The sequence below is a fragment of the Nycticebus coucang genome, chromosome 10, assembly GCF_027406575.1.
Source record: "Nycticebus coucang isolate mNycCou1 chromosome 10, mNycCou1.pri, whole genome shotgun sequence".
Taxonomy (NCBI): Eukaryota; Metazoa; Chordata; class Mammalia; order Primates; family Lorisidae; genus Nycticebus; species Nycticebus coucang.
The window spans coordinates 109,046,347-109,062,628 of record NC_069789.1 but is presented as its reverse complement, the minus strand read 5'-3'; positions in this window follow the sequence as shown (position 1 = coordinate 109,062,628).

Here is a 16,282-nt window from a genome sequence, read left to right as displayed (position 1 = left end):
CTCAGTACCTGGTTGAGTTGCTTGGATGCCATGCACTGTCAATGTCATGAGCGTCCCTCTGCTGCTTGTGATATTGCATGTTACTTGCATACGTCTTACACATCAGACTCAGCTGTCTTACACTTCATTCTCCATGCCACCTTCCTTGATGCTTCTATTTGGCTACCCTAAAAAAATACTAAGACTCGTGTACAGGCAGGGATTTTCAAGTAGTGACATGTGTGATGTTAAATATCGGGCACACTAATGTGCTTGTCAATATAATTAAAAGTGAAGTACACACATACATTGCTAGTCTATGTGTCAGGTTACAAAAACAAAGGTTGGTGTATATACAGAAAGGTTTGTTTACACATTTGTTATCCTGACACAGAAAGTGCCCTTATACAGGGTGGCCACAGGTCCATAAATTTGCACATGAACTCTATGGCTTCCCTGTATATATACTTAATAATACATGCTTTCCAAATCAACAAGAGCAAATGACCCTATTAATCATTGGACAAGAGACATGAACAGAACCTTTTCCCAGGAAGACAGATGACACTAGCAAAAAAAAAAAAAAAAAAAAAAAAAAACAACAAAAAACAAAAAACCACACATGAAAAAATATGTATCATCCCTAATCATCAGAGAAATGCAAATCAAGCCATTTTGAGATATTACCTATCCCCAGTGGGAATAGCCTATATCACAAACTCCCAAAACTGCTGATTCTGGCCTGAGAGAGAGGAACACACACCTTTGGTGGGATTGCAAACTAGTATAGCCTTTTGGGAAAGAAGTATGGCATATCCTCAAAGAGCTAAAAGTCAACCTTCCATTTGCTTCTGTGATCCCATTACTAGGCATCTACTCAGAAGAAAAAATTTTTTATCATAAGGAAATTTGCACTTGAATGTTTATAGCAGCTCAATTCATAATCGCAAAGATGTGGAAATAACCCAAGTGCCCATCAACCCATGAATGGATAAATAAATTGTGGCATATGTACATCGTGGGATACTATTCAGCCATAAAAAGATGGAGATTTTACATTTTTTTGTATTAACCTGGATGGAGTTGGAGAACACTCTCCTTAGTAAAGTATCTAAAAGAATGGAAAAGCAAGCATCCAATGTACTAGGTACTAAGTTGAAACTAGTAGGTTAACAATTATAAGCTCACATGAGTGACGAAACGAATTTAAGAAGGGAAGAGGAGAAAGGGCAGAGGCAGAGGAGAGAGAGTTCTATAAGTTCCCACCTAATGGGCACAATGTAGGGGTATTTGGCACACCTCCTGGGTGAAGTACTGAACTACAACTTAGACTTTACCTTACAAATGCAAACAATATAACCTCATTGTATACCCTTACATTAATCTGAAATTAAAAAAAATACATCATTAAGAAAACTTAAAAACATACATTACACACAAAAAAGAAAATGTGCTGTATGTCACAATGGAATGCTATTTAGCATTTTCTCCTTAAAAAAGGAGGAAATCCTGTTATTGGTGGCAACATGTGAGCCTGGAGGACTTAGGTGAAATAAGTCAGGCACAGAGATAAACACTGGGTGATCTCATTTACAATATGTAAAATCTAAAAAAGTTGAACTAGAAGCAGCAGGTATAGTGGTGGTCACCAGAAGTCAAAGGGAATGGGGGATGCAGATCATAAGACACAGGACTTCAGTTAAACAGGAGGAATACGTTCATGAGCTCTACAGTATATCATGGTGACTGTCATTAATAACAATATATTGTATATTTTTAAATTGCTGAAATTCTAGGTGTTTTGGCCACAAAAGTGAGGGATATGCTAATTAGTTTGATTTCCACATGTATTTCCATATGTATTCCATTCCACAATGTATACATATATTAAAACATGTTGTATATCAAAAAATGCTTTCTCTTTTATTTTGTCCATGATGTAATACACACGTACACACACAAACACACACACACACACACTTATACATGTCCGTATCTCACTAGACAAACCATTCTGCAAGTTCTCCCTCTGTTTACCCATGTTGGTATACACACAAATGGATTCTTCTGGGAGTTTTTTTTTTTTAACTCTTTTAGTGTTGATGTACACACACATATGCATGTATTTATATATCAATGTCACAGATAGACTAAATGAAAACAGCTTGCAGAATAGTGCCTCTAGTGTCACAACATTTTATGTGAAAAAAAAATCCCAATGCTCTGTTATTGAAAGATGCAGTCAAGTATTAATACTATATAAAAGCATATGAATGATATTGGAAGGTATCCATGAATCTCATGATAGAGTTGTTTGGGACATTTAGAGAGAGGGGCGTGAAGACAGGCTTGGTGGTAAAAAGGATCTTTGTCTTTATCTGTAGTATTAGATATGGGGAAAGGCAGGTTGTGCATTTCTGAATTTTAAGAATGTACTTCTAAAGTTCTTCAATCAGGACTTTGAGACAAGATGGCGGACTGAAGCCAGCTTTCAACAAAGGCTCCCGTCCAGAAGGAGAGTTAAGGGACAGGAATTTAGTAAGTATCCTGGTGGACTTGAGCCTCACCAAGAGAGAAGGCTGAAGAACGCACATCAACACCGCTGAGGCAAGTTGTGATCACAAGGACGCAAACAAAAGGTACAAAATCCACCACCAAGCGGACGGGAGTCCCCCTCCCCCATGAGACCGGCTCTAGAGCCCCATAATTGAACAAGCGGGCAGAAATTAAAGGACCTCCCACTACACTCCACGGGAGAGACCTTCTAAAAACTGGACCTACCTCCCCTACTGGGGTGCCGTGGCGTTCTCCTGCCGGACATAGGGCTGAATAAAACTTTGGGAATCCTTTGCCGGCAACCCTGAATCCCCGGCGCTCCCCTCCCGCCCACTGAGGTCTGGAGGCCTGTCCCCCAGGACTTCGGATCCTTGGGTGATTTCTCAAGGGGAGTGGACAGTCCCCTTGAGTGCGACTGGTCAGCATTGACTCTGAGGCGCGCCGAGTGAGGAGAGGGCACCGGGCTGAGGGGGAGTCACGCCTCGCAGCACTTCCCTGCGGTGCAGTGCACCAACCCTCCCCGGGCATACGGGGCCCAAGACTGAATCAGACTCTGGCCTCCCCGCTGAGAGCTGAGAACCCCTACTCTCACTCGGGGTCTGAGGGCCTATCCCCCAGGAGTTCGGCTCCTTGGGTGATTTCTCGAGGGGAGTGCACAGTGCCTGAGCTGCGTCAGGTTAGCGCTGACTCTGGGACACGTGAGCGAGGAGAGGGCACTCTGCTGAGGGGAAATCAAGCCTTGGCGGCACTTCCCTGCGGTGCAGTGCAGGAGCCCTCCCCGGACCGTAGTATTGCGTGAAACTGAATGAAACTCTAGCTTCCCCCCGCCCCACTCCCAATCGGGGTCTGGGGGCCCATCCCCCAAGAGTTCTGATTCTTGGGGGATCTCTTAAGGGGTGTGGACCCAGCACAAACTGCGGCCGCTCAGTGCTGACTCTGGGGCGCGGGACAGAGGAGAAAAGGTTCGCCTGAGTGCCCACACCAGAGCAGCAGTTCCCTGGAGGTAGATCAACAGCCGTTTTTTCTTTAACGGCAGAACGCTCACTTCTGGATATTCTGAGGCCACACCCCCTGTCTCCCTGGGCAACCAGAGGAGGCCACCGGTGACACGGCTCACAAACCCGGAAGCCTCCAGGGCGGGGCCGACCCAGAGAGGTGTTCAGACGCAATTCCCCAGCGGCAAAGACGTTTGAACTCAAAACAGCCCGTCTCCTGTAGGCGATGACAGGAACAGAGACTGAACCTCACAAAGTTGTCTGTTCTGTTCTGTTCTGTTAGCAGCATGCATCAGGGACGGGGCTAAGCCTGAGTGAACACCTCCTTCCCATCACCTGCATCAAACACTCAAAGATGTCAGGCCCCATCTCCTCCTGCTAGATAGCGGCAATCTGCGGGGGCCTGGCAGACTTCCTTGCGATTCAGGCAGGTGCAAACCCCTGGAGTGTCTGTTCACTGCAGGCAACTGGGTTAGCCATCTGCAGAGATACCAGTGACTGGGTCCGACGGAGGGGCAAAGTGGGGAAGGAGACGTCAACCTTCCCAGACTGCTCTGTTTGCTGGGTGGCTCCTCCTGACTCCACGCTGCACTGGGGTGAGCTGTGTCAGAGGAGTCACCAGGCCCCTGTGATCCAGTTCCCAGAGACCTCTTGAACCCTTCCACCTGAGACAAGTGCTGATTGAGACAGCTGATTCGGACCTTTTGAACTGGGCTAATAGACTGAGGACTCTTCAGGCGGTGCCCTGGGTGTGCGATTGTAGGAAGGTTTGATTCTCCTTTTCCAACTGGGGCCAGAGGTGGGCAGGCGGGGTGACTTAATTGCTGATTTTTCCACACAGCTGAGACTTCAAGCCAGAGTAGAAGTTGCAATAGGATCGAACAGAAACCAGCTGAAAACAAGACAGAACCACTTTGCTCCACCACACCAGACAGGGCCCCAGTTTCTCAGGCCACAACACTGTACGGGCCCTCGATAAAACCCCAGGGGAAAAACCAAAGGGAGTAAACCATGGGGCGGAATCAGCGGAAAAACTCTGGTAACATGAATAACCAGAATAGATCAACCCCCCCAAGAAAAGATACGGCAGATGTGATTGAAGATCCCATTCATAAACAACTGGCTGAGATGTCAGAAGTCGAATTCAGAATTTGGTTTGTAGACAAGATTAATAAAATGGAATTAGGAATTCGAGGAGAAATTCAAAAATTGTCTCAAGAATTTAACGAATTTAAAGACAAAACCACCAAAGACTTAGACACACTGAAACAAGAACTTACAGCCCTCAAAGATATGAAAAATACAGTAGAATCCCTCAGTAACAGAATGGAGCAAGCAGAAGAAAGGATTTCTGACATTGAAGATAAAGTCTTCGAACGCTCCCAATCTCTCAAAGAGGAAGAGAAATGGAGAGCAAAAACAGATCACTCACTCAGAGAGCTCTCAGATAATTCGAAAAAAAGCAACATAAGGGTTATAGGAATTTCGGAGAATGATGAAGTAGCTGCCAAGGACACAGAGGCCCTTCTACATGAAATTATGAAAGAAAATTTTCCAGACATGCCTAGAGAATCTGAAATTCAGATAGCAGACAGCTTCAGAACCCCAGCACGATTCAACCCCAATAAGCCATCTCCCAGACATATCATAATTAGCTTCACTAAAGTTAACATGAAAGAGAAGATTCTCAAAGCAGCCCGGCAAAAGAAAACTATAACGTACAAAGGTAAGAATATTAGAATAACTGCAGATCTCTCTGCTGAAACTTTTCAAGCAAGAAGAGGCTGGTCATCAACTTTTAATCTCCTAAAGCAAAAAAACTTTCAACCCAGGATCTTGTATCCAGCTAAACTGAGTTTCATCTATGATGGAGAAATTAAATACTTCAATGACATTCATATGTTGAAAAAATTTGCCATAAGTAAACCAGCTCTTCAGGATGTTCTCAGACCTATCCTCCACAATGACCAACCCAATCCTATACCACAAAAGTAAACTCACTCAGAAACTTCGGATCAAACTCCAACTTTCACACTGGCGAAAGGATTAAAAATGTCCACTGGACCTTTGAAAAACTCGATACCCAAAATTCCACCAGACTTATCAATACTCTCCATCAATGTGAATGGCTTAAACTGTCCTCTAAAGAGGCATAGGTTAGCTGACTGGATACAAAAACTCAAGCCAGATATTTGTTGCATACAAGAGTCACATCTCAACTTAAAAGACAAATACAGACTCAGGGTGAAAGGATGGTCATCCATATTTCAGGCAAATGGTAATCAGAAAAAAGCAGGTGTTGCAATTTTATTTGCAGATACAGTAGGCTTTAAACCATCAAAAGTAAGGAAGGACAAGAATGGTCACTTCATATTTGTTAAGGGTAATACTCAATATGATGAGATCTCAATTATTAATATCTATGCACCCAACCAGAATGCACCTCAATTTATAAGAGAAACTCTAACAGACATGAGTAACTTGATTTCCTCCAGCTCCATAATCGTTGGAGATTTCAACACTCCCTTGGCAGTGTTGGATCGATCCTCCAGAAAGAAGCTGAGCAAAGAAATCTTAGATTTAAACCTAACCATCCAATATTTAGATTTAGCAGACATCTACAGAACATTTCATCCCAACAAAACTGAATACACATACTTCTCATCAGCCCACGGAACTTACTCCAAAATTGATCACATTTTAGGTCACAAGTCTAACCTCAGTAAATTTAAAGGAATAGAAATTATTCCATGCATCTTCTCGGACCATCATGGAATAAAACTTGAATTGAGTAACAACAGGAATCTGCATACCCATACAAAAACATGGAAGTTAAATAACCTTATGCTGAATGATAGCTGGGTCAGAGATGAGATTAAGAAAGAAATCACCAATTTTTTGGAACAAAATGACAATGAAGACACAAGCTATCAGAACCTCTGGGACACTGCAAAGGCAGTTCTAAGAGGGAAATTTATAGCACTGCAAGCCTTCCTCAAGAGAACGGAAAGAGAGGAAGTTAACAACTTAATGGGACATCTCACGCAACTGGAAAAGGAAGAACATTCCAACCCCAAACCCAGTAGAAGAAAAGAAATAACCAAAATTAGAGCAGAATTAAATGAAATTGAAAACAAAAGAATAATACAACAGATCAATAAATCAAAAAGCTGGTTTTTTGAAAAGGTCAATAAAATAGATAAACCTCTGGCCAACCTAATCAGGAAAAAAAGAGTAAAATCTCTAATATCATCAATCAGAAACAACAAAGACGAAATAACCACAGACTCATCAGAAATCCAAAAAATCCTTAATGAATATTACAAGAAACTTTATTCTCAGAAATATGAAAATCTGAAGGAAATAGACCGATACTTGGAAGCACGCCACCTTCCAAGACTTAACCAGAATCAAGTGGAAATGTTGAACAGACCCATATCAAGTTCAGAAATAGCATCAACTATACAAAACCTCCCTAAAAAGAAAAGCCCGGGACCAGATGGTTTCACGTCAGAATTCTACCAAACCTTTAAAGAGGAATTAGTACCTATATTACTCAACCTGTTCCAAAATGTAGAAAAAGAAGGAAGACTACCCAACACGTTCTATGAAGCAAATATCACCCTGATCCCCAAACCAGGAAAAGACCCAACAAGAAAAGAAAATTATAGACCAATATCACTAATGAATATAGATGCAAAAATATTCAACAAGATCCTAACAAACAGAATCCAACAACACATCAAACAAATTATACATCATGACCAAGTTGGTTTTATCCCAGGGTCTCAAGGCTGGTTCAATATACGTAAATCTATAAATGTAATTCAGCACATAAACAAATTAAAAAACAAAGACCATATGATTCTCTCAATTGATGCAGAAAAAGCTTTTGATAATATCCAGCATCCCTTCATGATCAGAACACTCAAGAAAATTGGTCTAGAAGGGACTTTTCTTAAACTGATAGAGGCTATCTACAGCAAACCCACAGCCAATATCATATTGAATGGAGTTAAATTGGAATCATTTCCACTCAGATCAGGAACCAGACAAGGCTGCCCATTGTCTCCATTGCTTTTCAACATTGTAATGGAAGTTTTAGCCACCGCAATTAGGGAAGAAAAGGCCATCAAGGGTATCCGTATAGGGTCAGAAGAGATCAAACTCTCGCTCTTCGCAGATGATATGATTGTGTATCTGGAAAACACTAGGGACTCTACTACAAAACTCCTAGAAGTGATCAAGGAATACAGCAGCGTCTCAGGTTACAAAATCAACATTCATAAATCGGTAGCCTTTATATACACCAACAACAGTCAAATTGAAAAAGCAGTTAAGGACTCTATCCCATTCACAGTAGTGCCAAAGAAGATGAAATATTTGGGAATTTACCTAACAAAAGACGTGAAAGATCTCTATAAAGAGAACTATGAAACTCTAAGAAAAGAAATAGCTGAAAATGTTAACAAATGGAAAAACATACCATGCTCATGGCTAGGAAGAATCAACATTATCAAAATGTCCATACTACCCAAAGCAATATATAATTTCAACGCACTCCCTATTAAAGCTCCACTGTCATATTTTAAAGATCTTGAAAAAACATTACTTCGTTTTATATGGAATCAGAAAAAACCTCGAATAGCCAAGACATTACTCAGAAATAAAAACAAAACAGGAGGAATCACACTACCAGACCTCAGACTTTACTACAAATCGATAGTGATCAAAACAGCATGGTATTGGCACAAAAACAGAGAAGTAGATATCTGGAATAGAATAGAGAACCAAGAGATGAATCCAGCTACTTACCGCTATTTGATTTTTGACAAGCCAATTAAAAACATTCAGTGGGGAAAAGATTCCCTATTTAACAAATGGTGCTGGGTGAACTGGCTGGCAACCTGCAGAAGACTGAAATTGGACCCACACCTTTCACCATTAACTAAGATAGACTCTCATTGGATTAAAGATTTAAACTTAAGACATGAAACTATAAAAATACTAGAGGAGAATGCAGGGAAAACCCTTGAAGAAATTGGTCTGGGGGAGTATTTCTTGAGGAGAACCCCCCGGGCAATTGAAGCAGCTTCAAAAATACACTACTGGGACTTGATCAAACTAAAAAGCTTCTGCACAGCTAAGAACACAGTAAGCAGAGCAAGCAGACAGCCCTCAGAATGGGAGAAGATATTTGCAGGGTATAACTCTGACAAAGGTTTAATAACCAGAATCCACAGAGAACTCAAACGCATCAGCAAGAAAAAAACAAGGGATCCCATCACAGGCTGGGCAAGGGATTTGAAGAGAAACTTCTGTGAAGAAGACAGGCGCACGGCCTTCAGACATATGAAAAAATGCTCATCATCTTTAATCATCAGAGAAATGCAAATCAAAACTACTTTGAGATATCATCTAACTCCAATGAGACTAGCCTATATCACAAAATCTCAAGACCAGAGATGTTGGCGTGGATGCGGAGAAAAGGGAACACTTCTGCACTGCTGGTGGGAATGCAAATTAATACATTCCTTTTGGAAAGATATATGGAGAACACTCAGAGATCTAAAAATAGATCTGCCATTCAATCCTGTAATTCCTCTGCTGGGCATATACCCAGAAGACCAAAAATCACAACATAACAAAGATATTTGTACCAGAATGTTTATTGCAGCCCAATTCATAATAGCTAAGTCATGGAAAAAGCCCAAGTGCCCATCGATCCACGAATGGATTAATAAATTGTGGTATATGTATACCATGGAATACTATGCAGCCTTAAAGAAAGATGGAGACTTTACCTCTTTCGTGTTTACATGGATGGAGCTGGAACATATTCTTCTTAGTAAAGTATCCCAAGAATGGAAGAAAAAATACCCAATGTACACAGCCCTACTATGAAACTAATTTGGGACTCTCACATGAAAGCTATAACCCAGCTACAACTTAACAATAGGGGGAAGTGGGAAAGGGGGGGGTGGGTAGAGGGAGGGGAATTGGTGGGATCACACCTGTGGTGCATATTACAGGGGTATTTGCGAAACTTGGTAAATGCAGAATGTAAATGTTTTGGCACAGTAACTGAGATAACGCCGGAAAGGCTATGTTAACCACTGTGATAAAAATGTGTCAAATGGTTTATGAAGTGAGTGTATGATGCCCCATAATCATATCATTGTATACAGTTATGATTTAATAAAAAAATTAAAAAAAAAATAAAATTTCAAAATAGCAAAAAAAAAAAAAAAAAAAAAATAAAGTTCTTCAATCAGGCAAGAGGAAGAGCCCAAGTTGGAGCCTTGGTAGGATTAACAGAAAGAAGGGTGCTCACGTTGAACCAGCCTTCCCAGGGTTCCCTAGGTAGCCACCATCTTTGCAAGTCAACACACAGAGAGGACCACAGTTCTTTCTGGTCCTTGCTTTGGATACTAACACAAAGGGCGCAAGATCATGTGAGTTCTGAGCCTTTGTCTCAGATTCTGTCTATGCTTCTTGATCTCTTGAACACCGGAGATGCTGCTATGGGCTGAATTGTGCACCCCACCCCCCCATTCATAGGCTGAAGCTCTAAGCCCCAAATGTGACTATATTTGAAGATAGGGCTCTTTACAATTAATTTAAAATGAGAATATTAGGGTATTAAAAAGGGGAAATGGACCATTTGTAACTCAAAAGTTAAAGCTTAGAAAGAATACAGTTTTAGAAAAATATAATTGTACCAATACAATTCATTGAATCTTTTTTTATTAAATCATAACTACACCTTGAACTTTACCTTAGAAATGAAAACAATGTGACCTAAACTTTGTACCTTCATATTAACCCAAAATAAAAACAAAAGAAAATTCAAAAGAAAAAACGAAAAAGTTATTGATGATCCATATAAAGGTACAATATAGATTAGAACACATTATCCACCTACGTTTTACCACAAAAGCCACCGGGTCTAATGGTAGCTATTTTGCTACCTACAAGGATATTTTCCCATAGCACATTCTGTCCCTGTGGTAGACAGGTATAGAAACCATCTACCAAAATGATGAAGTGATGCTCGCTTTAAGCAGTCAGGGCCCCTCCCCACACACAAACTCACCTGCTTACTCTCTCCTGACCTTATCTCAAAGAATCCTGCCTACCCAACTTGTGAAAGATCCTTAGGGTCACATTCCACACTTGCTGTGCCTTGTAATGCTGGATGAGTAGGTTGGCCAGTTCTTCACAGGACGATTTTTTCACTTTGGTCCAGGAAATTTGCTTGAGTCCAAGTTCTGAAGTCTCTTGCTTGGAATATTCCTTAAATTTTCTGAACTCCTCCTTAGTGAGCACGTCTAGATACCATATGGTCCCAAAATCAGAAAAGAAAGGTTTGCTTCATAGAACGTGTTGGGTAGTCTTCCTTCTTTTTCTACCTTTTGAAACAGGTTGAGTAATATAGGTACTAATTCCTCTTTAAAGGTTTGGTAGAATTCTGACGTGAAACCATCTGGTCCCGGGCTTTTCTTTTTAGGGAGGTTTTGTACTGTTGATGTTATTTCTGAACTTGATATGGGTCTGTTCAACATTTCCACTTGATTCTGGCGTTCTATGAAGCAAACATCACCCTGATTCCCAAACCAGGAAAAGACCCAACAAGAAAAGAAAACTATAGACCAATATCACTAATGAACATAGATGCAAAAATATTCAACAAGATCTAACAAACAGAATCCAGCAACACATCAAACAAATTATACATCATGACCAAGTTGGGTTTTATCCCAGGGTCTCAAGGCTGGTTCAATATATGTAAATCTATAAATGTAATTCAGCACATAAACAAATTAAAAAACAAAGACCATATGATTCTCTCAATCGATGCAGAAAAAGCTTTTGATAATATCCAACATCCCTTCATGATCAGAACACTCAAGAAAATTGGTCTAGAAGAGACTTTTCTTAAACTGATAGAGACCATCTACAGCAAACCCACAGCCAATATCATATTGAATGGAGTTAAATTGGAATCATTTCCACTCAGATCAGGAACCAGACAAGGCTGCCCATTGTCCCCATTGCTTTTCAACATTGTAACGGAAGTTTTAGCCACCGCAATTAGGGAAGAAAAGGCGATCAAGGGTATCCGTATAGGGTCAGAAGAGATCAAACTTTCGCTCTTCACAGATGATATGATTGTGTATCTGGGAAACACTAGGGACTCTACTACAAAACTCCTAGAAGTGATCAAGGCATACAGCAGTGTCTCAGGTTACAAAATCAACATCCATAAATCGGTAGCCTTTATATACACCAACAACAGTCAAGTTGAAAAAGCAGTTAAGGACTCTATCCCATTCACAGTAGTGCCAAAGAAGATGAAATATTTGGGAATTTACCTAACAAAAGACGTGAAAGATCTCTATAAAGAGAACTATGAAACTCTAAGAAAAGAAATAGCTGAAAATGTTAACAAATGGAAAAACATACCATGCTCATGGCTGGGAAGAATCAACATTATTAAAATGTCCATACTACCCAAAGCAATATATAATTTCAATGCGCTCCCTATTAAAGCTCCACTGTCATATTTTAAAGATCTTGAAAAAACAATACTTCGTTTTATATGGAATCAGAAAAAACCTCGAATAGCCAAGACATTACTCAGAAATAAAAACAAAACAGGAGGAATCACACTACCAGACCTCAGACTATACTACAAATCGATAGTGATCAAAACAGCATGGTATTGGCACAAAAACAGAGAAGTAGATATCTGGAACAGAATAGAGAACCAAGAGATGAATCCAGCTACTTACCGCTATTTGATCTTTGACAAGCCAATTAAAAACATTCAGTGGGGAAAAGATTCTCTATTTAACCAATGGTGCTGGGTGAACTGGCTGGCAACCTGCAGAAGACTGAATTTGGACCCACACCTTTCACCATTAACTAAGATAGACTCTCACTGGATTAAAGATTTAAACTTAAGACATGAAACTATAAAAATACTAGAGGAGAATGCAGGGAAAACCCTTGAAGAAATTGGTCTGGGGGAGTATTTTATGAGGAGGACCCCCCGGGCAATTGAAGCAGCTTTAAAAATACACTACTGGGACTTGATCAAACTAAAAAGCTTCTGCACAGCCAAGAACACAGTAAGTAAAGCAAGCAAACAGCCCTCAGAATGGAAGAAGATATTTGCAGGGTATATCCCTGACAAAGGTTTAATAACCAGAATCCACAGAGAACTCGAACGCATCAGCAAGAAAAAAAACAAGGGATCCCATCGCAGGCTGGGCAAGGGATTTGAAGAGAAACTTCTCTGAAGAAGACAGGCGCACGGGCTTCAGACATATGAAAAAATGCTCATCATCTTTAATCATCAGAGAAATGCAAATCAAAACTACTTTGAGATATCATCTAACTCCAGTGAGACTAGCCTAATCACAAAATCTCAAGACCAGAGATGTTGGCGTGGATGTGGAGAAAAGGGAACACTTCTGCACTGCTGGTGGGAATGTAAATTAATACATTCCTTTTGGAAAGATATATGGAGAACACTCAGAGATCTAAAAATAGATCTGCCATTCAATCCTGTAATTCCTCTGCTGGGCATATACCCAGAAGACCAAAAATCACAACATAACAAAGATATTTGTACCAGAATGTTTATTGCAGCCCAATTCATAATTGCTAAGTCATGGAAAAAGCCCAAGTGCCCATCAATCCACGAATGCATTAATAAATTGTGGTATATGTACACCATGGAATATTATGCAGCCTTAAAGAAAGATGGAGACTTTACCTCTTTCATGTTTACATGGATGGAGCTGGAACATATTTTTCTTAGTAAAGTATCTCAAGAATGAAAGAAAAAGTACCCAATGTACTCAGCCCTACTATGAAACTAATTTGAGGCTCTCACATGAAAGCTATAACCCAGTTACAACCTAACAATAGGGGGAAGTGGGAAAGGGAGGGTAGGGAGGGGGGTGGTAGGTAGAGGGAGGGGGATTGGTGGGATCACACCTGTGGTGCATCTTACAGGGGTATTTGTGAAACTTGGTAAATGTAGAATGTAAATGTTTTGGCACAGTAACTGAGATAATGCCAGGTAGGCTATGTTAACCATTGTGATGAAAATGTGTCAAATGGTCTATGAAGCGAGTGTATGATGCCCCATGATCATATCAATGTATACAGTTATGATTTAATAAAAAAAAAAAAAAGAAAAGAAAGGTACTACCATCTCGTCCAGGGCACAGACACCAACTTTTAGAGAGACAATTATCAGGAACAATAACAGCAACAATAACAACAACAACAAATAAATAAAAACACCCTGGAAAATTCAGAGTAGTACCAAGTTATTAAAAATGAATGGATCAAGATCACTAATGTCTTGCTAGTTTTAGGAGGATGTAGATGAGGACAGGAAGTCCTCAAACTAGATTCATATGGCATTCTTTTTTTTGAGACAAAATCTAACTGTGAAACCTGGGTAGACATCATAGCTCACAGCAATCTTAAACTCTTGGGGTCAAATGATTCTGTTGCCTCAGCCTCCTGAGTAGCTGGGACTATAGGCACCTGCCACAATATCTGGCTAGTTTTTCTAATTTTAGTAGAGATGAGGTGTCACTTTTGCTCAAGCAAGTCTTGAACTCTTGAGCTCAAGCAATCCACCTGCCTTGGCCTCCCAGAGTGCTGAAATTACAGGTGTGAGCCACTGGGCCCACTTCATCTCATGTTTTTATTTAGATAGTCATTGAAGCAGTGACACCTGAGGAAAAATTCAGTAATTGATGGGGAATAATAGATGGAATTATTCAGAAGATATATGTATCCTAACTGACAGTCACCTGACATATCCCCAATACATAAGCAAATGTAGACTTACTTTCAAGTAGTGGGAAATTTCATTTCTCTCAGTAAACATGAAAGGCATGCCATCACAACATTGTCAACTGACGTTTGACAAAGGCACCATGGAAAAGGATAGTCTCTTCAACCAAAAATGGAGAAACAAGGGCCAGGTGTGGTGGCTCACACCTGTACTCCTGGAATTCTGGGGCGCCAGGGCAGGTAGATTGCTTAAGCTTATGAGTTTGAGACCATCCTGAGCAAGAGCATCCTGTTTGTACTAAAAATAGAAAAACTAGCTGGGCATTGTGGTAGGCACCTATAGTCCCAGCTACTTGGAAGGCTGAGGCAAGAGGATTGTTCCAGCCCAAGAGTTTGAGATTGCTGTGAGCTATGATGTCACAGCACTCTAGCCATGGCAATAGAGGGAGACTGTCTCAAAAAAAAAATGCCAAAACCACCCATATGCAAAAAAAATAAACCCAGATGGATACCTCACAGCTTACAGAACAATGAAGTCTGACTTGAATGAAAAATGCAGAACCTAAGAACAGGGGAAGGGGGAAAGCGTGGGGAGGGAGGGGGGAGGTGAGTAGAGGGAGGGGGATTGAAAGGATCACACATGTGGTGCATCTTACAAAGGTACATGTGAGCCTTGGCAAATGTGGAATGTAAATGTCTTGACAAAGTAACTAGGATAATGCCAGGAGGGCTATGTCAACTAATGAGATGAAAATGTGTCAAATAGTCTATGAAACAAGTATATGGTGCCCCATGATCATATTGATGCACACAGCTATGATTTAATAAAAAAATAAATAAATATAAAAAAGAAAATATAGAAGAAAATCTGTACAACTTGAGTTCGAGGATGAGTTTTTAGATAAAGAGCATGATCCAAGAAAAAACAGACAAAAGTACTTTATTAAAGGTATTTTCTTTAAGAAGGACCCTAATAAGAGGATGAAGACAAGTTCCAGACAGTGGAATAATTTGTAATTTTATACCTAATAAAAGATTTGTGTCCACATTATACTCTTTAGAACTCAAGAAGACAGGGCATTGCCAGAAGATAGCTGACTAGACTCACATGGCGTGTGCCTCCTTCATGGAGAGGAACCAGAAAAGTAAGCAGGTTCTCATATTTCAAACACATGGTCTAGGTAAAAACGACAAGATTTTCTAGGAAAGTGATGGGAAGCACCAAAAGTGGGTAAGTAGAGGGTTTAGAGCAACTTGTCCACTGGGGATTGGCTAACAGCTGGGAGAAGCTCCTGAATATGAGAAAACTGGAACAGGGAAACCCCCAGGGATCCTCACTCCAAGACGAATTTTTAAGATCTTGGCTATAAGAGAGCACCCTGACCCGTCCAGGTCTCAGGCCTAATATGGGCAGCTGCCTGGAGATTGCACAGATACGTTCCAGAAAGAGAACCAACACAGAATCCCACATGCATCTGAGCCTAATGCAGATTGGACTGGGTGCCACTCTGAGCCTAAATATTGGGAAACTGTGGATGCACCTGCAGCCTCTGTGTGGCTCCAAGGAGGGACAGAGGAACCTAGGCATTCCTACAGCCCTGGAAAAGCCTCCACTACCCTGCTGTTGAGACAGAGGCGAGCAGACAGCATCTTCAACCATTTCTTGCCCACCCTGTTATCCCGGCTGAGGCCCCAGCCTTTCTGGTCATAGCTTCAATGAGCTATTTTGGGAGTTGAAAACTGAGCTGCACCCTGCTCTTGGACTGTGTTCAAGATATTTTCTCTATATACAGAAGGTGGCAAAATAATGTATACACATTTTAAGTAAAGAAAAAGAAAAGCTGGGCACAGTGGCTCATACCTGTAACACTAGCTCTCTGGAAGGCAGAGCTGGATGGATCATCTGAGCCCAGGAGATTGAGATCAGC